Here is a 23,031-nt window from a genome sequence, read left to right on the forward strand (position 1 = left end):
GCTTTTTTTTTAACAATACCCACAACCACCAGCACCTCTTTTTTTTGCTGCCCATAGCAGCCATTTTGTGCTGGTGCCCACAGCGCTTTTATCAATATATGACTACCAGCACATGATTTTATTCATTTATTTTACCAAAAATCTCTCTCTATGCATATTTGTATCATCCTCCTGAAAGGGAAATATATAATTGATGGTAAAGAGATAGGCTTTGCATATCCCTATTGGATGATAGTTAGTACATGGTAAGGTAAAGGGACCCCTGACCATTAGGTCCAGTCGTGACCGACTCTTGGGTTGCGGCGCTCATCTCGCTTTATCGGCCGAGGGAGCCAGCGTACAGCTTCCGGGTCATGTGGCCAGCATGACTAAGCCGCTTCTGGAGAACTAGAGCAGCGCATGGAAACACCGTTTACCTTCCCACCGGAGTGGTACCTATTTATCTACTTGCACTTTGACATGCTTTCGAACTGTTAGGTGGGCAGGAGCAGGGACCGAGCAATGGGAGCTCACCCCGTCGTGGAGATTCGAACCGCCGACCTTCTGATCGGCAAGTCCTAGGCTCTATGGTTTAACCCACAGCACCACCTACATCCCTTAGTACATGGTACACAAGACTTTTTCTTTCCTTTAAGGCTTTTGTTTCTTTGGTTTCTTCAGAAACCATTTTTATTATAATCCCCACCAACACCATTTCTCATTTTTCTTTTGGTTCCCTCCTTGATCTTCCCAGACACCAAAATGAAAAAGATATTTACTTAGAAAGTCGGGGGCGGGGGGAACAATACTGAACTACTTTTGTCCCTTAATCTATGATGCCTGCTGATTTGTTTTATACCATTGAGAGCCTTTCTTTGGAATAAATGTAATGAAAACCACCCAAAACAGTGTAAGAAATCATTATTATATATCATCAGGGTACGAGCATGCAAGCATACTTCCTGAAATGGCAGCCTTGGAATAAAACACACCTACGAAAGTGTCGTCCCCCCCTCCCCCCGGTAGTTGATAAAGCCCTGGAGCCATGTAGCAAATGATCAGCAATACACATGATGACTAACCTGTCTTGCATAACAGTCCTACCCGGCTCCTTTTGAAGATGCTCTGTGCAAGCAAAAGAGCCCCTTTGGGATAACAGGTGAACTATGCATTCTGAAGCAATCATGTTCTTGGAGTATATTGAACCCTCTTGGTGGGTCAAAGAGGCTCCGGCTGACAGCCTTGAGTCAATGTCACAATGGCTGGTTTATGACACTTGCTTAGTGCTTACCATTCCCCGAGCCTACATGTGCAGCAGAGATATGCAGGCAGTAAAAAGCCTTTGCAGCTAATGAGACAGCGGCTGCTTTGTGTAGAACACCTCATTCAGGATGTGCCAGGATGTGTTTGCCTTTCAGTGCAGACTGATGTTACTTACTTTGTAACAGGAACACAAACGCAGCACAAGTAGTACAATTGCCCCCCAAATCCCTATTCTCTCTCTAGCACCCCAGCAGTCTTTTCTTGTCATTCAGTTCCACGGAGGGGAGACCGATATTGTCACAGCAACATTGTACTGGCATGATATTGAAGAACTCCAGTCAAGGCCCCCCCCCCCGCTCCCACCCCCCCGCTCTGCAAATGCCTTTGCTTGCTGGTGGGCACGAGGAAATAAATTGAAGTTGGCATGCTGTATTTTTTATCCTGGGCAAGTTATTTGTATGGTGGAAATTAGATGAAAGCAAATTAGCATGTCTGGGGAAAGTGCAGGTAAATTGATGCGATCTGATGTAGAGCATGGAGTCAGGCAATTTGACAAGGTTTTTCGAGAACCTAGATGGTAAAATGATGATTTCATGTTGTCACTTTTCTCCGCTGCCCCCATTGGGGCTAAATACATTTTAAACCTCTGCTTCAGCTTCTTACATTTCTCTGCAATCCTTCCTAATAGACACAAACTGGGTTGGGGTTACTCAATAGCACCCGGATCTCCAAGTTAGGTGCTCAATGGCTAGATATGTGGAACTTATATGGAATTTACTGTTTGTGCCTTCTTTGCATGCAGTGGTTGATATTCAACTAAATAATTGTTATTATTTATGGATCTTACCTTTTCTGCTCCTGCATATGTCCCACAGTGTCCCCAAATCTGCTCAATGGTGTTAGGGCAGGCATGTCCAACAGGTAGATCACCGGACGTCTGCGGTAGATCACTGGTAGATCATTGGCTCCCCCCAAAGAAGCTCAACCACTTTGGCACCCTAAAGAAACACCCTCCACTCCACCCTAAAAAAAGCTCAACTTTGACCTGAACCCCACAAAAGGGGGTAGATCACTGCCAGTTTTCAACTCTGTGAGTAGTTTGCAGTCTCTAGGGAGTTGGCCACCCCTGTGATAGGGGAATCCCTAAAACACATTTAGGGTATGTGTTCAGGGAGGGGGGGGTGAGAATGTTCCATTGCACAAAGAGAAATCCTTGTGCTGACAGAATAGTAACCTTAGCACTATGTTGTTGTTTTTTTTAAATGATATTTATTAAAGTTTCAAAGAATACAAAAAAATACAAGAAAATACAAAATACAGAAAAAAGAATAAAGTTTTTAAGATATAACAAAAAAAAGAAAAATAGAGAAAAACATACAAGATAAAAACAGTTAAAAACACGTTAACTTTCCATAGCATATCTTCCTTACACTTATTTCCCCGGACCTCCTCATTCCTCCCTTTTTTGTATTCCAGTTCAGTTTGTTAGTTCAGCAAATCCTTACCATTAAGCTTTTACCCATTTGTAAACCTTTTTTCGTATCTCTTAAAGCATTACAGTTGGAAACCACTTAGTTTCTATCCAACATCCTTCTAAGATTCATTAATTTTACAATATTTCTGTAAATAGTCTTTAAATTTCTTCCAGTCTTCTTTCACCGACTCTTCTCCCTGGTCTCGGATTCTGCCAGTCATTTCTGCCAATTCCATGTAGTCAATCACCTTCATCTGCCATTCTTCCAGAGTGGGTAGATCTTGTGTCGTAACCTTAGCACTATGTTCAGTTCCACCCTCTGTTTCCATATCCCTTTCTGAAAGTTTGTCTGCATGTCACAACATTAAGACCCTAGCACAGGAATAGCCAGTGTCCTCCTGATAACCATTACAGCACAATCCAAACCTTGTCCTATTGAGTTCAATGGGGTTTACTCCTAGGTGAGTAGGGTTAAAACTGTAGTTGTAGTCTGCCTTTTCCTCAGTATCTGCTTAAGTGTAGGACCAATGTACATGCAAGCAGCTATCCCCACCCCACCACAAGTAATCTTGCATTGACTTTGAGAACAGCAGGGAAAACTAGGTTGGTTGGTTTTTCTTTTCTATTTCTTGCTTTTTTTATATAGGTGAAGTGTTGAAGCAGGAAAATAAATTCAATTATATTTTTGACAGGCAGAGGAGCCATCATTATTTCCTCATTGCATTGTTCATATTACTACTGAATATCCTGGCTTGTGGCAAGCAGAATGAATCCTTGACCGGGAGATTATCAAATTAGATTCTATACTTTGTTTTTACCGGAAACTTAAATGCCATGTTTGACTTTATAACTGGCAAAGCAAGACCCATGAGAGCATGTTTGCTTGAAGAAAGGGAAATGTTTACCCACCTGCGTTCCCTACTTGCATCAAGTTTTCAACTGAAATGATCTAAATCAATGATATAGTACACCTTTTCTGGATTAGGTTAGGTTTATATGGCAGTACTGGAGAGCATTAGCTACATCTGTATTATCAGAAGTAGCAATGCTGCTCTAATGCCTAGGGGCTAGAAGCACGGGTGAGGAATCCATTGTAATATTATGCTGTGAGACTGTAAAATAACTCAGACATTCTAAGGAAGCCAGCAATCATAATACTGGAGGCCTAAGAGAAATGCAACTGGAAAAGTATTGTTTTGAATTTGGGGGCTTAGGAAGTAGGCTGTATGTAAGACCCTTTTAACCGTTGATCCAACAAGTGTCAAAATATAAGCCAAACTAGTTTCCTGTGTTGAGGTGATAGCTTGGGTGATGGGCCATTAAGAGATACAAAGGAAAGTGTCTAACAGTTAAATTCGCAGTTAATTAGAAGGACAAAAGCTAGAGTTGAGAGCTGAGAGTTTTGGGGGCAGTGATATGACCTAGATATAAAGCAGCAATCTGGAGAGAGAGTCAGAGCATAGAATCATAGAATCATAGAATCATAGAGTTGGAAGAGACCACAAGGGCCATCGAGTCCAACCCCCTGCCAAGCAGGAAACACCATCAGAGCACTCCTGACATATGGTTGTCAAGCCTCTGCTTAAAGACCTCCAAAGAAGGAGACTCCACCACACTCCTGTGCAGCAAATTCCACTGTCGAACAGCTCTTACTGTCAGGAATGTTTGATGTCTGCTTGAATCCAAGGTGGCAGCTTGTGGCATGTAATCCATTGGTACAGTCAAATGCAACATTCCTTATTTCCCTAGAGTGGGCACAGGCAGGGGGACATCCAGTCAGTATAACTTCCTGTTTCACTGGTCTGGAGCTTCCTCCCCCCTGCATGTGACCTGGGAGATGGGCATGGCTTTGTCTGACTCCATAAAAGAGCCGAGTCATGCAGCCATTTTCTCAGTCTCTTTGTTATCTTGAGTCTTGCTTTACTTGTTCTCTCTCTTGTTCTATCTTTTGCTGCCATGCTGCTCTCCTGCAGCCATTTTGTTCTATTGTTGTAATTTTGCTGTCTGCTGGCTCTTAGCCAGCAGCACATGAGTTCCGTCTCCATATGAGAAAAGCCTGCCTTTCAGGGATCATATCGTAAACTGAAATGTGAGTAAACTTTTTGTTACTTTACTCAGAAAGACTCTTGTGTCCCTTTTAAGAGGGATTAAAGGGGACACCAGGAAATAAACTTAACTAAGAGATTTAAACGAATCTGCAAACTAGCTTTCAGCTATATTAAGGGGAATCTGCTCTTCGTGAGTGATGGGTAATACTTATTCAATATATCCTTTCCTACTATCCTTAACATTCCCACACAGCTATGGGAGAAACAAGACCCTTTTGGGGAATTAATGTTGTGAACCCCTCAATTGCAGGCTCAGGTAGTATCATGAAGACACCACTATCTCTGCTGTGCCTCATTCCCAAAGGAAACACAAACCCTGGGTAAACACAAGCCTGGAACCCCTGGAATCTTTCACCACTTGGAGATGGAAGTGCCATGCAACAGTATTGGTCTAGTAAGTAGAAATTGTTGTTGTTGTTTAGTCGTTTAGTTGTGTCCGACTCCTCATGACCCCATGGACCAGAGCACACCAGGCACTCCTGTCTTCCACTGCCTCCTGCAGTTTGTCAAACTCATGCTGGTAGCTTTGAGAACACTATCCAACCATCTCGTCCTCTGTCGTCCCCTTCTCCTTGTGCCCTCCATCTTTCCCAACATCAGGGTCTTTTCCAAGGAGTCTTCTCAGGAAGTAGAAATTAGGTAGGTGTAAATCAACAAATTGTCCGTCCCTACTGTGTGCCTGACAAACCCCTCCTGTGGCATTAGACCTTATCCAATCATCATTGCTGTTCTCAGGAAGAACTTTATTCCAGGTCACAGAAATCAGGTGAGCACAGCTTGGCATAAACACCTTAATAATCTGAAGCTTTACATGGCAAACCTCTGGTATGTGTAACACATTGTGATAATCAGGAATCTGTCTTAGGGTGCCTCTCCACTTTTTCCCTCTCTGAGGTAGACATACTAGGTTGCATTGTAGTAGGCTCTGTAATATATTACAATGAGGTGCATCTTACTTGATTCCTGGCTCTTGAGAATGGACTTTCTGAGGCCCAAACCTCATGAATGCTTATGCCCCCTGAATTGACAATAAACACTGTAATATTGACATAGGATATTAGCACAATGCATTCTTTCAAGACTTGAATATCCAGTAGTCTGGTGTTTGAACCGCATCAGAGAATTCAGTCCTAGGTACTCAAAATCAAGTTGCTGGTTTTGTCACCTACTGAGTCAGCTTTAGATGTAGAAGTTATCTGGAAGCTACTTCAAGGACTGGTATGAGAGAGCCCTGATTTGCATTATTTCTTGCTCAGCATTTTAAGTCATTGCTTATTCCATAGATGTTAATAAGACTGCTCAGAGCCTCCGTCTGCATGAGTAAGAGTGACAGATGCAAGCTCTTAGTTCAATCACTTCCCTTGGTTGTTAAATGGAAGTTTTTAAAATATTAATACTTAAAAGATGGGGGAGAAAGTCTTTGAAAAGGAAACTTGAGAAGCACTTCAATGAAGGCAAAACAAGAACGGAGAGGGGGAAATGGTGACATGTAAAGACTCCTTAATTGAATTTTTATCTGAAAATCCATTCAGCCATTTTTGGCAGCATGTATATTCTTGATAATATACCACTTTTACTCTTGGCTGGACTCGTAATATCACACCTGGAGAAAGACAAAGGAAGTGCCCTTGGTTTTTTTAGTTTCTTATTAACAGAAGCAGCCCTCCCATCAGGCAAAGTGAAGTTGGTGCTTCTTCCTCAGCCGTTCCCCTACTTCCCATAAACTAGCCTGCTGCTTCAGCTGCATAGGAAGATGTTATACCATACCAGGCTTCTATGTATGGAATGAGGAAAGAGCACCTATTGCCCTTCAGTTTGGTTGGGCAAATATCTTTGACTGGTCCTGTTTCTTAAGGTTGGCAAACTTGTGTGTGTAGACTTGCAAACTCATCCATGAGCCAAAACATTTGAAAACAATGTTGCTCCTTTCAACACTCAACTTACATTTGAGGAGGGTAGGGTCACAGGGAGGAAGGCTGATATTGGCCTGTTTTCATTTGGCGAGCCCTTGTTTGCAATGTCCACATGCTTTTAAATTTTCATCTGGGTGCAAATATATGTGACTTTCCATTTCCAGTCCCCAAACCAACAGGTCGTATGTTCAGGGATGACAGGAAGAGGACCTCTCTTTTCACAAACAGAGTCCCACCCAGAGGTCATGGGTGGACACAGAGTTGGCTGTTGTGTTGCTGGCATTCTGAAATATGATAACTGAATTTTGGTGCTCTGAGTCACTTGTCTCACATTCTCAGTGCTGACTGCTATGCCTTGCTTAAGGACTTGGTAATAACTGGGATCACAAGCTCTTGCATAATTCAGCCGGTTGTGGACATTAATATGGATGTGATTCAGATATACATTAGATGGTTTAGAGAGTTTTGGTTTTTTAATGTATAACATGATGCACAATTAAGCAAATTGTGGATAATAATATGGATGCAGTGTGGAACTCTTATTTCAATCTGCATGCCAAATATTTCAGTTCTTCTTATGTGATGAGTCATGAGCATGCAATGCCAATGTAATATCTGGAAGGGGGGTTAAAGGAAAAAAATATTATCCATCCTGAGATATATAACTGGATTTTATGCTCTGCTACAAAATAAAATATTGGAGAGGTTTAAGTGCTAAGGGCCTTCTCTTCAATGTCAACTTCGTTGGACTGGTCATATTGTTCGGATGCCTGATTATCATCTTCCAAAGCAACTACTCTATTCCCAACTTTAGAATAGAAAGCATAATGCCGGTGGAAAACAAAAGAGGTTTAAAGATGCCCTCAAGGCAAATCTTATAAATGTAGTACAACCAACAACTGGGAAACACTGGTCTGCGAGCACTCCAATTGGAAAATAGCCTCTACCAAAGGTATCATAGACTTTGAAGAAGCATGAACTCAGGACAAAAGGGAGAAATGAGCTAAGAGAAGGGCATGTTTGATAATCCTCACCCTGACCAAATTCCCTGATTTGGCATTGTCAGTGGTGGAATCCAGATTGCCCACGTTCTCAAACAGATAAAATCAGAGATTTATACTTTTTGTCATTTAATTATGTTAATGGAGTTGTGGCTCAGTATTAAAGTATGTGCTTCCTAATGAATTTATAGCTTAGATCAAAGAATCTCAGGACTGAGAAAGACTTCTGTTCAAGACTTTGGAGAGCTTCTGCAGATCAGGGGATACCATATTTGGTTAGATGGACCAATGCTTTGACTGTGACGCTGTGGTCTAAACCACTGAGCCTCTTGGGCTTGCTGGGGACGCGGGTGGTGCTGTGGGTAAAAGCCTCAGAGCCTAGGACTTGCCGATCGAAAGTTCGGCGGTTCGAATCCCCACGGCGGGGTGCGCTCCTGTCGCTCGGTCCCAGCACCTGCCAACCTAGCAGTTCGAAAGCACCCCCGGGTGCAAGTAGATAAATAGGGACCGCTTACTAGTGGGAAGGTAAACGGCGTTCCGTGTGCTGCGCTGGCTCGGCAGATGCAGCTTGTCACGCTGGCCACGTGACCCGGAAGTGTCTGCGGACAGCGCTGGCTCCCGGCCTCTAGACTGAGATGAGCGCACAACCCTAGAGTCTGTCAAGACTGGCCTGTACGGGCAGGGGTACCTTTACCTTTACTGCTGTGACAGGAAGGTAAATGACATTTCCTTGTGCTCTGGCACCCATCATGGTCACCAGAAGCAGTTTAGTCATGCCAGAAAACTGTCTGTGGATAAATGCTGGCTCCCTCGGCCTGAGAAGTGAGATGAGTGCAACACTCCATAGTCGCCTTTGACTGGACTTAACCAACCAACTAGTTTCTTTTATGTTTAGTACCTGCTTTTGTTTTCGGCTGGGTAACCACACACGTAGCATCTGTTATTCCCCGTTCAGAGATGCATATGTATTCAAGAAGTCTGTCTCGAAACACAATAGGCCTCATGGCTAGTTTGAGGAGCTTATACATTTTAGCTGATAGCAGAAAAGAAATCAAATCAGCTTGCTTAGTTATAATTAATTATTTAACTAGGCTCATCAATGTTCTTGGTGCTCTGTAGATTAAATAAAACAAACACTTGGTAAGAGCTATTGAAGAAGAAAAAAATCAATTCCATTAAAAATGCATGCAATGCAGAAATGCTGTGTGTCTTAGCTTTTCCTCAATGATCGTCAGGTATGGTCTGAAAAAAAGTAGATTTCTCCCTCCCCTCTTATATGTCTTTTTAAAAAGAAACCAAGAAACCTGCTGTTCTGTTTTCAGGATTCTACCTCTCTGTAATGCAATCATCCTCTTTTAAGTAGTTTTGCATCAATTTTATGTAATTGTCTACTGTTTATCCCTCTAATGTTTTTAGGGTTATGTTTTAAGGAGACTTAAATAACAATAAAAAAGAAAAAATCAAATCTCATGAATGAAACTGATGAATTCAAAGACCTGAACAAAGATGCACCATTGTGGGATGGTAGCGAGCAAAATAAGTCTGGATTTGAGAACATCAGTATCTGTTCATAAAATATGTCCACAAAAATTGAAATCATGATGTCTTACTTTTATGTTGCAGCTAAACTAAAAAAAAATAATAAATTGAAAAAATATTATTATTATTTGCATTTGTTATTTCCAATTTGCTTTGCTAAATTTGATTTCAGCAATTTCAAATGAAGCAAATAATTTACATCGCTATTACTTCCAAAAATGAATAGAACATGATGGAGTCCTAGGTAAAATGGTTAAATTCAGCCTGCTTCCTGAAGCTCTGCACATTATTATATATTATTTTATCTTTATATACTATATAATAATAACTGAGATTGTTTCAGGATACTTAGTGGAGATTTTTAAAGTGAAATTTAAAACTTAATGACAACAACTGAGTCTTTTATATATCTCATGTTTTTCTTTTATATATATATTTGCTTGTTTGGATGCCCATCCTTCACCAGTAGTCCTATAGTGGATTACACATACAGTGGTACCTCAAGTTACAAACGCCTCAGGTTACAAACGCTTCAGGTTACAAACTCCGCTAACCTGGAAGAGGTACCTTGAGTTGAGAACTTTGCCCCAGGATGAGAACAGAAATCATGTGCTGGCAGTGCAGCGGCAGCAAGAGGCCCCGTTAGCGAAAGCACGCCTCTGGTTAAGAACAGTTTCAGGTTAAGAACGGACCTCCGGAACAAATTAAGTTTGTAACTAGAGGTACCACTGTATATTATAAATAAAAATGAAATATTACACAATATTGGCATTGCATAAAACCATTTACAATCCTCCATTCATATTTGTCTATCTAGCTCAGTCATGACAACAGTAACTGACAGTGGTTCTTGTTAATCTGTGGGTGAACATATCAGACGACGCAGCGATTCTTCAAACAGCTCTTGTTTATTCACAGGCCAGGACAGAACTGAACTGAAGGGTTCAGTCAGCCTGCTTATATAGAGCTCCAGTACAATATAACTGTAACAATTTTCTAAAACTATCCAATCACTGAACGTCACTTTTGATCCCTTATTTGCATAACTATCTACAGTATCCCCCTGCTGGCTCAGGGTGAGAACTTCAGTATATAACAGTTCTCTACTGAAGATTTTTTCCAGCCTTACCTTAAGGGGCCAGGGATTGAACCCAGGATCTTTTGCTTCAAAAGCAAATCCTCAACCAACGAGCTACAGCCCTTCCCCATCAAATAAGGCCCAGTTAAGAGCATATCAGAATTGTGGCACATTTGGATCTGGGCATGTGTGGGAAGGAAGCTGAGAATAGAAAACAGGAATTGAAATTCACCACACTCATTCTGTCAATGAAAAACAGAAGCATAAGGGCAGGAATCTGTTCACTTTGTTCTCTAATGTTTACAGCAATTTTCTAATTGTCACATCCTGCTGGATGTATGACTTGGCATTACTAGGAACCCAGAACTGAGATCCATAGCCAGGATTTTGCTCCAAGCTTAGAGGAAACATAAATGTGGGTCCTTTATTTGAAGGTCCTTCTCAGCCATTGTGAAACGAGCAAGCATTCAAACAGGATCTCCACTACACTGTATAAATTTGGCTCAGTAATATTGTACTCAGTAGCTACAATCCACTTTTCCCCCTTCCTCGTTAAATCAAAGAGAGTATTAAATTAATCCCTTTGATCTGAGAACTGCCTTTTCACTCGCTGCTAACATGTTAATTCTGGGAAAGGCTTATTTTTCAGTCCATGGAGCTTGAGATGACCTTTTCCAACACTAACTGGAATTAAGCATATTAACACCAACAGAAATGTTGCAGTCCCAAGACTCTTGATGGAGTAATTTTCCCAGTGCACTGACAGTTGATCATCATCAAGCATATTCCTAAGAGTACTCCAAAAGTTCTATCCCACTGAACAGGGGATTTTTAAATAATGTTTGAGATGTTTATACAGGGCCACAACTGCTAATAAAGCCTGTGCATTTTCAGCTCATGAAAAATAAGGGCAAGGTAAACAGAAAGCACAGCTTTTATTGATACACCTTTCTGCATCTAAGCCACTAGCCAGGAAGTAGTAGAACCACTTTGAGGAGAGATGTATTAACCCAAGCCCCATCTACTATACTTGTCATGAGACAAAGGTCTTTGAGAGCAGAAGCAGTAAAGTGTAGAAAGTGTTGAAAAGTGCTGAAAAGTGCAGACTCATTCAGCTAGCTGACTCACTCTGACTCATCCTCTAGATCAGGCATAGGCAAACTGGGCCCTCCAGATGTTTTGGGACTACAAATCCCATCATCCCTAGCTAACAGGACCAGAGGTCAGGGATGATGGGAATTGTAGTCCCAAAACATCTAGAGGGCCGAGTTTGCCTTTTCCCTCTCTAGATGACTCATTCCTTGTGCAAATATTGTATCTTTTACAGGAAGACACACAGAGCCAGAAAGAGTAAATACAAATGGGCTCAGTGTGTGCTCTTTTTTTACCTTGATCTCCTACATTATGTGTTTGTAAATGTTTTGCCTCAGTGAAGTTTTATTCATTTACTGTGAAGACGCTGCATTTTGACTTCGCTGCACAAAATACTTCAGAGATGACTGCTGGCAAATTCCACGCAGAGAGCCACCTCTCCTTTCCCACACTTCTATTTCCAACTTTGCTGTTGATCAGTTTTCTATTCCTCATAGAATCAAATTTAGCAATGTGGACATCAGCTCCAAGTCTTCACACTAAGCAATTTTGAGCCAGAAAATGATGAGGGTTTGAATAAATTAACATGCATATTTTCTCTCTCACACACATCTATCTATCTATCTATCTATCTATCTATCTATCATCTATCTATCTATCTATCTATCTATCTATCATCTATCTATCTATCTGGTAGGTAAGGTAAGATAAAGGACCCCTGGAGGGTTAAGTTCAGTGAAGGGGGACTATAGGTTTTGGCTCTCATCTCGCTTCAGGCCAAAGGAGCCCGTGTTTGTCCACAGACAGCTTTATACCTGTACTGAGTATATAAATAAGCTCTCTGAGAAGCAATCTAGCAATCACACAGAGATATGGGAGAGTGGTGCACAATCCTACCCCATGTCAATTTTCTGCTCAAAATACACATCCCAATCCATCAAATCTGGTATGCACAGCCCTAATATAGCCATGTTTTGACTGCTGTTCTGAAACCATCTTTCTTCCCATCAGATGCAGTGCACTGAGCAACTGCCATGCAATCACTAATATCTATTTTGTCATTGCCCTTCTCTCCGTGAACACTTTTAGTTGTCCCTGTACTGGAAATATTTCATTAGACACATTAAGTTCAAGCAAAAAGTTCACCGAAATGCTTTTGCCAGGATCACTCACATTCTGGACACTTGTCAGGATTTGCCCTGATGCAGAGCTAACATTTCAAAATGTATGCCAGTGTATCATGATCCTGATCCCTCACTTATCTTAGTTAAGCTTAGCTGTGCACTGAGCTGTGTGGGTTTTGGGGTGGTAGCAAGAAAAGAGATAAAGGTAAAACTAGTACAAATATATGTACAAAACTAGTTCAAATATATGTTGGAAGTGTAAGGAAAAGGAGGGGACATTTTATCATATGTGGTGGGATTTTAAGGTAATTTTTAAAAAATTGGGAAATGATATACAACGAATTGAAGAAAATGTTCCATTTAACATTTGTTAAAAAACCCGAGGCATTTTTGCTGGGGATTGTAGGGAAAGACCTGCCAAAAAAGTTGAAAAACATCTTCATGTATGTGACAATGGCCGCGAGAGTTCTGGTAGCACAAGGATGGAAGACTGAAGAAACCCCAACTAAAGAATCATGGCAAGAAAAATTGATGGACTATGCAGAACTGGCAAAACTGACATACAAGCTACGGGACAAGGATTACTGTGACTTTAAGGATGAATGGGAACCCTTTACAAATTATCTGAAGACACAACAAAGTGAACTGGACTCCTTGGCAGGTTTTGAATAAACATTCACAAACTTTTTATTGATAATAATCAGCTAAATAGTTTGAGGATCTATACAACTTTGTAACATGCAGAAAACAGCATTCTTAGAGAAACCAAAGACTGGAACTGAGGGAAGTCGGGGGGTGGGGTGGGGGTGGGTGGTTTTTTTTGGTGGGGGGGGAGGGAGGAAAATGGGGGGGAAACAAGGATGATATGTTTTTGGATAATATGTCTTGTTATAATTTTGAATAAAAGGGGAAAAAGAAAAAAAGGAAAGAGATAAAGGTAAAACGCCATATACAGGTCCCAATGCTTATTTATTTCTGGTTTAACCTTCATCTTGCAATCGTCTCTGTTTGCAAAAACCTTGTGTCACCCACTTAATTCTGATTATGTAATATTACTCTTCTGAAATTTCAACTGCACTTCTTGGCTTATATTTAGAAATATGATTAACCTGCACATTCTACTTCTATTTCAAAACAAAAACTATAGAAACAATAAGATCCTCATGCACAATCCCCCCCTTCCCCCCCAAAAAAAGGCTTGATTTATTTCTGCAGTTCTTTTATATGAGAAATCAATACAAAACATTCTGTTTTGTAGTTGCTTTGCAAGCTAAAATTGCATTATATAGGTTTATACATCAGGGAAACAGGAAAGAGCAATAAAGAGAAAGTTAGGACACAAGTTATATCATTTTGTGTTGTGATATTACTGGAATGGAGAGACATGCGTTGATTTAATAAATGAGATGTATGTGCCTTAATAAATCTATTTCAGTTTTCAGAAAGATGCTACAGTAGGTTCATATGCTATTATTAGAAGTGGAGGCGGGGACAGCTTTCTATATTATTGTTTTTTGAAAACATCTGTACATAATGTAGCTCTAATAAATATACAGGAATTTCCAACCCCCTTCCCATTTTGTTTGCCAGGAACAGCAATTAATCTGCTCTATACTTATTGAAGTCAGTACATTCTGCTTCTCTTGCATAATAGGTTCACTTTTTACAGCACATGCAGGAGATAGCAGTATGTATGGAACTGAAGCAATAAGGGAGTGATTTTGGTCTCTGTTGTGCTTTATTCCCAAAAGGAAGCACAATCACTCAGTGAACGTTTGGAATCCCTGGAATCTCGCGCTGCTCATGTGAAGACATCTGAAGGCAGCCCTCTATAGGGAAGCTTTTAATGTTTGACAAACTGTTGTATTTTAATACTTTGTTGGAAACCACCCAGAGCGGCTGGGGAAACCCAGCCAGATGGACGGGGTATAAATAAATTATTATTATTATTATTATTATTATTATTATTATTGAAATTGGGGTGGTGTGTAGCACTGTCGTCATTTTATTTCCTACATCAGATCATTAGATGCTGCATGCAATTAAAATTAAGACAAATATTCCATGCAGATTTAGGGTCCAATCCTAACCCAGGCGACTGCCCAGAGGGATTTAAGGCACTGGTTTGGTCACCACTGCACCTGTAGCCCTGCCAAGCATGCTATCCAGAGCAGAAGGTAGGGGGGCAGACAGATCATCATTACGGAGTGATTGAATGTAGATCATGCCTGATGTCATCACATGATGGCATTGGGATGGCTCAGGATCCAATCCCCCTTTCTGCCCTCCATTTTGGGACTTTCCACTGCCCCATATTGAGGCTTTCCGCTGGTTCATTAGTGCAGAACCTGCTGGATCAATTCTGCCTACCTGCAGGCCGACAGAAGGAAAAGATCCACACCTCTGCAGGTGCTAACATCACTGCACAGGCAGAGACCAGCAGAAATGGGTGGAGGGGCATCACTTCCCAATAATAATAGCCAGGTGCAAAAGAGGTTCAGGTTGCTCTGCCACTATCTGCCACTGTCATAAGAAAGAAATATCAGCTACTGCATGGTCGGGTGGGAAACAATGCTGTCCAGGGTAAAGACTGTGGAGAGAATAACTGGGTGCACTCTTCCCACCTTGGATCAAATCTATGCTTCCAGATGCTATAAGAAAGCTGCAGAGATAGCGCAGGATTGTGCACACCCCAGAAATGATCTCTTTCAGCTTCTGCCTTCTAGGAGAAGGTACAGGGTTATAAAGACTAGGACTAGCCGCCTGAGAAACAGTTTCTATCCAAATGCAATTTTGGTTTTAAACGCAGTGTAAGGAATCTCTATGGGAGTGTATTGTATTTTAAAAATGGGGTATCAGAGTTTTTAGGGGGATAACCAGGTTGGGATAGCTGGGATAGCAGGCTTGTTGGTTTTGAATGTCTTATGTAGACCCCTCCCCCCCATTTTGTTGTTCTGTATGGGACAATGACAATAAAGATTATTGTATTGTATTGTGTATCACATCATATATCGTATCGTATTCCCTAGAAGGATTAGTAAGTGTGGGCAATTTTTATAGCATGCTGCTGTTAGTCAGTACCACACAGAGCACCAGAGCTTCTACAATGTAAATCTCCATAAACGTCCTCCATATTCTTGATGGTCATGGTTAGAGTAGATGAAGATTTCCATATGATGGCAGTAAGCAGTCGATTCTAGATATTACTATGATATAGGCATATTTTGTTTGAGGACTCTTCTGTCAGATTTGACTCCAAGTCCTAAAGTTCATGACAACATAAAAGTGATGAAATGTGATGAAACTTTAATGGAAGTGGCACACTTCTAAAAAATTAATTTTCAACTGAATGTTGCAGAGGAATGTATACTCTTCTTTTTGTGTTGGTTATAAAATGAGCCCAGAAAGATAGACAAAAATAGAAATAAAAAAATTCCAGGGTGACCTTTATGACCCTGGCATATTTTAGGCCACGTGTCTCATATTCACACAACAATGTGTTTCATCATAAGGAGAGCTAAAAAAAGTGTTCAAAACCTATTCCAGCATGCCACTGTATTCAACTCGGGGACATTTACTACAATGACACTAATTTTTAACTTTGTGGTTTCCCTGCAAATGTCACAGAAAAAAAGAATACAAAAACAACAATAATAGGCAGAGTTTTTAATCATCTTAACATGCTAATAAAGCCACAAGAATTGTGGAAAGATCATTTGTGGCAACATTTGTTGTTCTGCTGAAATCCTTTGGAAAGAGATTTAATGTCTTTCTATATATCATTAAATTGATCCAGGACACAAAATGCCATACACATCTCATTTCAAAGCAAACATTCCCTTCAGCACTTACTGGACCAGTGGTTTATATGGTGTTCTTGTTTTTAATCCCATGAGAAAAGCCCAATACATTGTGGGATAATGATTTTGACCGTCAATACACAGATGCTCCTGCCCAATAAATCCAAATTCAGAAACAATTACCTAAATTACATTGAGACCATTTCACAAGCATATTCTTTTGTTTCCTATTAGCAGGTTCATCAAAATCCTTAATCCAGTACTTTATTTGTTTATTGGACGTTGTATGCAAAGGAAGGCAGATCATTATGTTCCTACCTGCTGTTAAATGAGAAGCTCAAAACTATGTTTTCATAATTATGTACTTTTAAACTATCTTTAAGAACAGTGTTAAAATTATCTAAAATCCTTAAACATGTCATTTATGTCTTTTTAAATTTTCCCATAACATATTACCAATTTGCCCTGAAGCTACAGTGGCATAAAAAACAACAACAACCTGGGTTAAGATTCTTCCCTCACATGCACACACACACACACACACACTTTTTTCGAGAGTTGTTTTTCTGATTGTCATGGTGACACTGAACTCTTGAATAAAATTATTATTTCCTTCTGGAGGCATGCGCACATAGTTCACTTGATAAGCTTGATGAGTTAAGGGAAGTAATAAAGGTAGGTCATTTTTCAAAACAATTGGATTGAACTTCAGGAAATTTCACTGAGATGCAAACATACTCCTTCAGTCCTCAAAATAGGATTAAGAAGACAACTAGCTAGTTCTGCCTGCTTTCCTAAATGTTGGTACTTCCACAGCTGGAAGACTAAAGTTGTCATGCAGGGTGATGATGAACTAAGATAAAAGTCTGTTTCATATTTTACATTTTGCCCAGGAAATTGCAGGTTTAGTATTTATACAGTGTTGCATCCATTGGTTCCACAGATGGAAGATTACTTCACCTTCCTTTTGTCTGGAGTAGATGTTGAGGGAGCACAGTGATCAGCAGGTGAGAGTAGTGCAGTGAGGAGTTCGATTACACAAGCAAAAATTTGTTACACAAGTGGAATGATGGTGCGTGGGGGGGCGAACCCTAGTTAATTCTTTAATTTGCTTGGAGGTGATGATGGGCTGGATGTAAATTGAAGATAAATTGTGAAAATATAGAGGTGTTATGTGAGCCCAACTCTGAAGTCCAGAAGGTGAGGAGATTCCTATATTGTATTGAGTTCCACTCCCCTAGAAGAAACAGGTCCATTGCTTGAGGTGCTCCTGGAATCAACACTGTCACCAAAAGCTCAGGTGGCCTCAGTGAATAAAAGTGCCTTTCATTAGCTATGGCTGGTTTACCAGTAGGGATAGGAAATATGTGGTTTTCAACATTGTGATATATTGCCAGCTAAACATCACAAGATACCGATATATCGCAATGTATGAAATAAGGATGGAACTAGGTAGAGGCAAACAGGGTAATGCTGGCAACTGCGAATACTTAGGGGTCTAAAACTGATTAATCATCATCATCATCATCATCATCATCTATACCCCGCCCGTCTGGCTGGGTTTCCCCAGTCACTCTGGGCGGCTCCCAACAGAATATGAATAAGAATAAGAATAAGCAATAAAAACATCAAACATTAAAAACTTCCCTAAACAGGGCTTCCTTCAGATGTCTTATAAAAGTCAGATAGTTGTTTATTTCCTTGACATCTGGTGGGAGGGCGTTCCTCAGGGCGGGTGCCCCTACTGAGAGGGCCCTCCACCTGGTTCCCTGTAGCTTTACTTAGCTTTAACATACTGTTACAACTGCTTTTTTGGTACAGATTTTTAAATTAGCACATTTTCTCTCAAAGTAAAGCTGCAGAAGTAATTAGTAGCCTAGATATCAAATACAAGGTGAGAAAATGTTCCCTAAAAATTGAATTACATTGAATTGAATTACATTGAAAACTGAATTACGTTACATTAGACACACATACAAACACAAACACTTTGCCATCATTTTAATGTCAAAAGCCTCCTCAACAAGTGGCCTGTTTCACAATTCCATCTAAGTACCGGGTTCCCCCCCCCCGGCCCCAGGCCCTGCATTGATTCAAACCAGAGGGCCGATAAGATAGTAATTTATACTTTTAACCCAGCTCAAATGATAAACTCCACAACCTGAGGCTACTTGAATTTCTGTGTGATATCTGTGTCAACCATAATAACCATCTAACTGGATCAAAATGAAAGGCCCATCTCTTAGAATGTTTAAAACAGAAATCTAGCACAATTGATAAGAGCTTTGATCACAACTAGACGTTTGGGAATAATAATGGCCAAGATAAGGGTGGTTAGGATTGTCTCTCTTTGAAATCGTGTTATCATTATGTCAAATGTGTGAAACCAAAAGCAGAAGTATCATATCTGAACGAGAGATAAATGTGTTTGAAACTATGAGTTTTCATAGCATGAGTTTTCGTAAGGGAAAACAAAGGACTGTGCTCAGTGATGGAATCATGTGAAATCCAATGTGTGAAAGTTTATGGGAATTACGTATCATATGCAGATAATAATGGTAGAGAAAAACCAGATGTTGGAATGTTTGTGGAAATTAACCATTGCATATTGACCATAGTTGTTGGAAATGCTAATATTGCTACAGGCCATTCTTATCAATAACATATTCTAGGCACCCCTGATTTCCTTTTCTTCTGCATTGCTTAGGGCTGCCATACTTCTGGAATTTTCCAGACATAGCTGGGATTCAACTCTCATAAAGAGCATCTAGGACAGTGGTGGCAAACCTATGGCACGCATGCCAGAGGGGCACTCAGAGCCCTCTCTGTGGGCACACGTGCCATCACCCCAACACAGAGCTGGCAGAAGGAGAGGGCAATGTGTTGAGTCCTCAGCTCAACTTGTGTCTGAGTAGAAGCACCTCGGATGGGGTGTTGGGGTGTGTGTGTGCAAAACAGAGCCACAACCTCCAGGGCAGGCTGGGGGTATGTGTGTGGCAGCAACATCCCTTGCCTGCTCGCTTGCCAGCCCAGCCCAGCCTTCCCTCACTCAGTGCCTCTGGAGCTGGAGGAGGGGGTGGTTGCTGTTGTTGCGGCAGAGGGACCCAGTGATGGAGGGCAGCAGGTGCCTGTTTGCTTGCTGCCAAGCCCGCCTTCCCTCACTCTGGAAACGGAAGTGTGGCAATCAAAATGGAAGCTATACTCAGAACAGAGCACGTTCTGCTTCCGAAAAATGTTCAAAAACCAGAACACTCATTTCCGGGTTTGAAGTGTTCGGGTTCCAAGTAGTTCGAGAACTAAGCTGTTTGAAAACTGAGGTACCACTGCATTGCTCCACTCTCTCTCCACATGGATGCGCCAACCTCCCCTTCTAAACTAAAACCTCAGTATTCAGGTTAAATTTCTGTGTTGGCACTTTGCGATAAATAAGTGGGTTTTATTTTAGTTCTTTTTTACTTTCTCCTCCTGTGATGAGGCTGCATTTTAAAGTTTTAATGTTGTATTTTAATCTTATTTTTAAGTTGTATTCATTCAACTTGTTTTTATTATTGATTGTTAGCCACCCTGAGCCCAGCCTTGGCTGGGGAGGGCGGGGTATAAATAAAATTTATTATTATTATTATATTTTGGGTTGCGGTTTAGGCACTTGGACTTTAAAAGGTTTGTCATCACTGATCTAGGAGGAAATTGCTGAAATGCCTGCTAAAATCCAGACATGTGGCAACCCATGTTGGAAGTGTAGATTTTGGTGAATTTGCCCCCCCCCCCAGCTCAAAACTTCATTTTTTATCTGAGATTTTGCAAGAAAGGCTCAACAACTCCGGGTTTTCACGTTTTGAAATATGGTAACCGTAGAATTCCTATTTACTTCACTTTACATACCATCAATGTTTCTCTTAATGTATATGTGTTTTATAGTATCGTTTTTGCCAAATATGCACATTATTGCTAAGCAATTTTCTTTACTGATGCATTTTTAATGTTATTTTTGCATATGTATACATTTTTATGCATGTTTTTACCTTAGTGTGTACATTTTTCTACACATTACTAGACTGGAGAACTCTATGGCAATATTTGGAAAAAGTGTGTTCTCCAATAAATGAGAGCACGTGTTGCGGTGTGGGCCGCCAAGCCAGCCCTCTTGTTGCCAGGCAGGTTAATAGTTGTTGCCTGGCATTGTGATTGGGTAACCGGGTTGCTGGGGCAAACTGTATGTTGCAAATTGGGTGGGTGGGACCATAGTCTTTAAATATTGGTGCACTCTGGTTTCTCTTTGCAGAGTGCATTGGATCACCCGCCTGCCCGCCCTCTTTTCCGGTTGACCTTGCTTTGCCTGTCATGGGGTCGTCTGCCTTGGCGCAGGGGCCTAGTAGGAATTTTGCCATTTGGTGATTGGCTGGGCCATTTGGTTTTTGCCTACTACTCAGCAATTCGTCACAACTTGTAAGGTTGCAGTTAGGCATTGGTTATAATATGCTGGTGGTGGAGGGGTCAGGATAGGCTGTGCCTGCCCCTCCTATTGAGCTGAAGGGAATTCCGTTAAAGGAATCCTGGGGCTTACCACGATTTCGTCCTATCCCTGTCATGGGATCAGGGCCGTCCAATCCCTGTCATGGGACCAGGGCCGGCAAGCCTTCGGGGAGCTGCTTAGTGGGTCCGACGCTTAGCTCAAATGACCCCCAAGTTTGACTTTCCCTTCTACTGGCTACCGATCGGACCTCGGGATGTCATTTCTGTCCCAGGCGGGGGGACAGATAGTCATAACCAATGTCTAAACAACCACTCACTGATTTTTGTATTTTAATAAAGTTGTGGCCAAAATAGTGTCCAAAAACCAAAACTAAAATTACGTGTTATGTGTGAAGTTATTTGAGGGGTGGTCTGGGGACCTACACATGCAAATGTAAATTTTGAAGGAGGGCTGTGTTTCAGTTCTTGTATTGTTTTGGATAGTAAGAATTAGGTAAGCTGACCTTTAACTAAATCAATTTTCTCCCCCATCACTATTCCGATGCCAGAGAATTTCACGTTTCCATGTCACCTGTCCCCATAATTTGCCCCTCCCATTATGTCAGCCAGAGTATTGGCAGTTTCTGCTTCTCCACCTGCTGCTTGGGATTTTAAAAGATTCACATATCTACAGATCGTGCATTTTGCATTTAATGTCACATATAGCTTAACCCTGAATCAAGCCTCAGCTGCTTAGAATAAATAAAACTGAATAGTTTTATACTGTATATAATTCTACACACACACACACTTTACTTCTGTGGTCCCGTTCGAATGGGTTTTTGTGAAAAGAAAAGTAGCATAAAAATATTGACCATAAATAAATAAAATTCAAGAGGAAGTGATGCTTCCTTAACTACTCACTTCCTTCATCTTTCTATTTCTGACAGACAAGTTGCATGGTTAGAGGTGAATAGCATAGGACAGGCTTCTACTATGGATACTTTTCTTTTCAAATAGGAACATTTCGCCCAATACTACTTTAATTACTTTTTGTTACGAAGCAAGTGGCTAAGAAGAAAGGAGCAAACCACCACATTATGCAGCAGATTTTCCTGCTCTTTGTCTATTTGCTTATCACACTTATATTTGAAAGACATCCATGAAATTCTACCTTTGCCTGAAGTGTGTAGCAAATATAGAACCCTCTTACGCTGTCAAGTAAACTCAGCTAAGGCATTGTATTGGAGCCGACACATGCTTGTACTGTGAAATCCCAATTTCCTGGTATTCATCCGTGTCTGCACAATATAGCATATGACAATTTCCTCATTTAGTATAATAAAACTATTTTATTCCTCATAGCCTTTTATTTTTTAGGATACAACAATGTTAGCATGGCATATTTTATTGAATAGCGCAGGCTAGAAAGTCTGCACCCCCAAACAGTTCTTTTGGGTGAGCTATTGGAATACAGCATTCAATTTGTTAATGCTAGATACCTCCAGGGTTGCCCTATGGCCTCAAAATCTACCAATTACCTGGATTCAAGAAGCAAGATCAGGTTTCTGGATGGCCTGGCACAGCTGCTGGTCTAGATTAGACGCAATAATATGTCATATCAATATATTTCTTTATACAAGGACTTATTACTGCTAATCCAGAACAGCAACTGTGCTGCCCAGAACCCTAATATTGTGTGCATAACCTTTTAAAGATGTTTTGTCAAGCATTTGCACATATTGCATAATTTAACATAATTTGAACCCTGGGAGGGGGAACATTTGGAAAGGGTTAAAATAGGGATTAGGAACCTTTCAAAGGGAAGTTTGGGATAGAAAATACAAGAGTGTTCTGCAATGTGAAAAAAGAAAACAAAACTCTAAACAAAACTTTGTTCAAACAAGTGGTACCTCGGTTCTCAAACGTAATCCATTCCAGAAGATCGTTCGAGTTCAGAAATGCTCAAAAACCGAGGCACAAAGGGCTGTCTGAAAATTCCATTGAGAAAACTGAAAAACACACAGTGCAAGCCGTTTGACTTTGAAATGGAACGTTTGAAAATGGAAGCATTTACTTCTCCGTTTTCAGCATTCTGGTTCCAAAATATTCGTCAATGGAGATGTTTGAGAACCGAGGTGCCACTGTATTTGAGGGAGAGAGTCGGTTTAATAGATTTCTATGTAAATAATATGTGACCAAAGAAAC

The sequence above is a fragment of the Podarcis pityusensis genome, assembly GCF_964106645.2.
Source record: "Podarcis pityusensis genome assembly, chromosome: 4".
Classification (NCBI taxonomy): Eukaryota; Metazoa; Chordata; class Lepidosauria; order Squamata; family Lacertidae; genus Podarcis; species Podarcis pityusensis.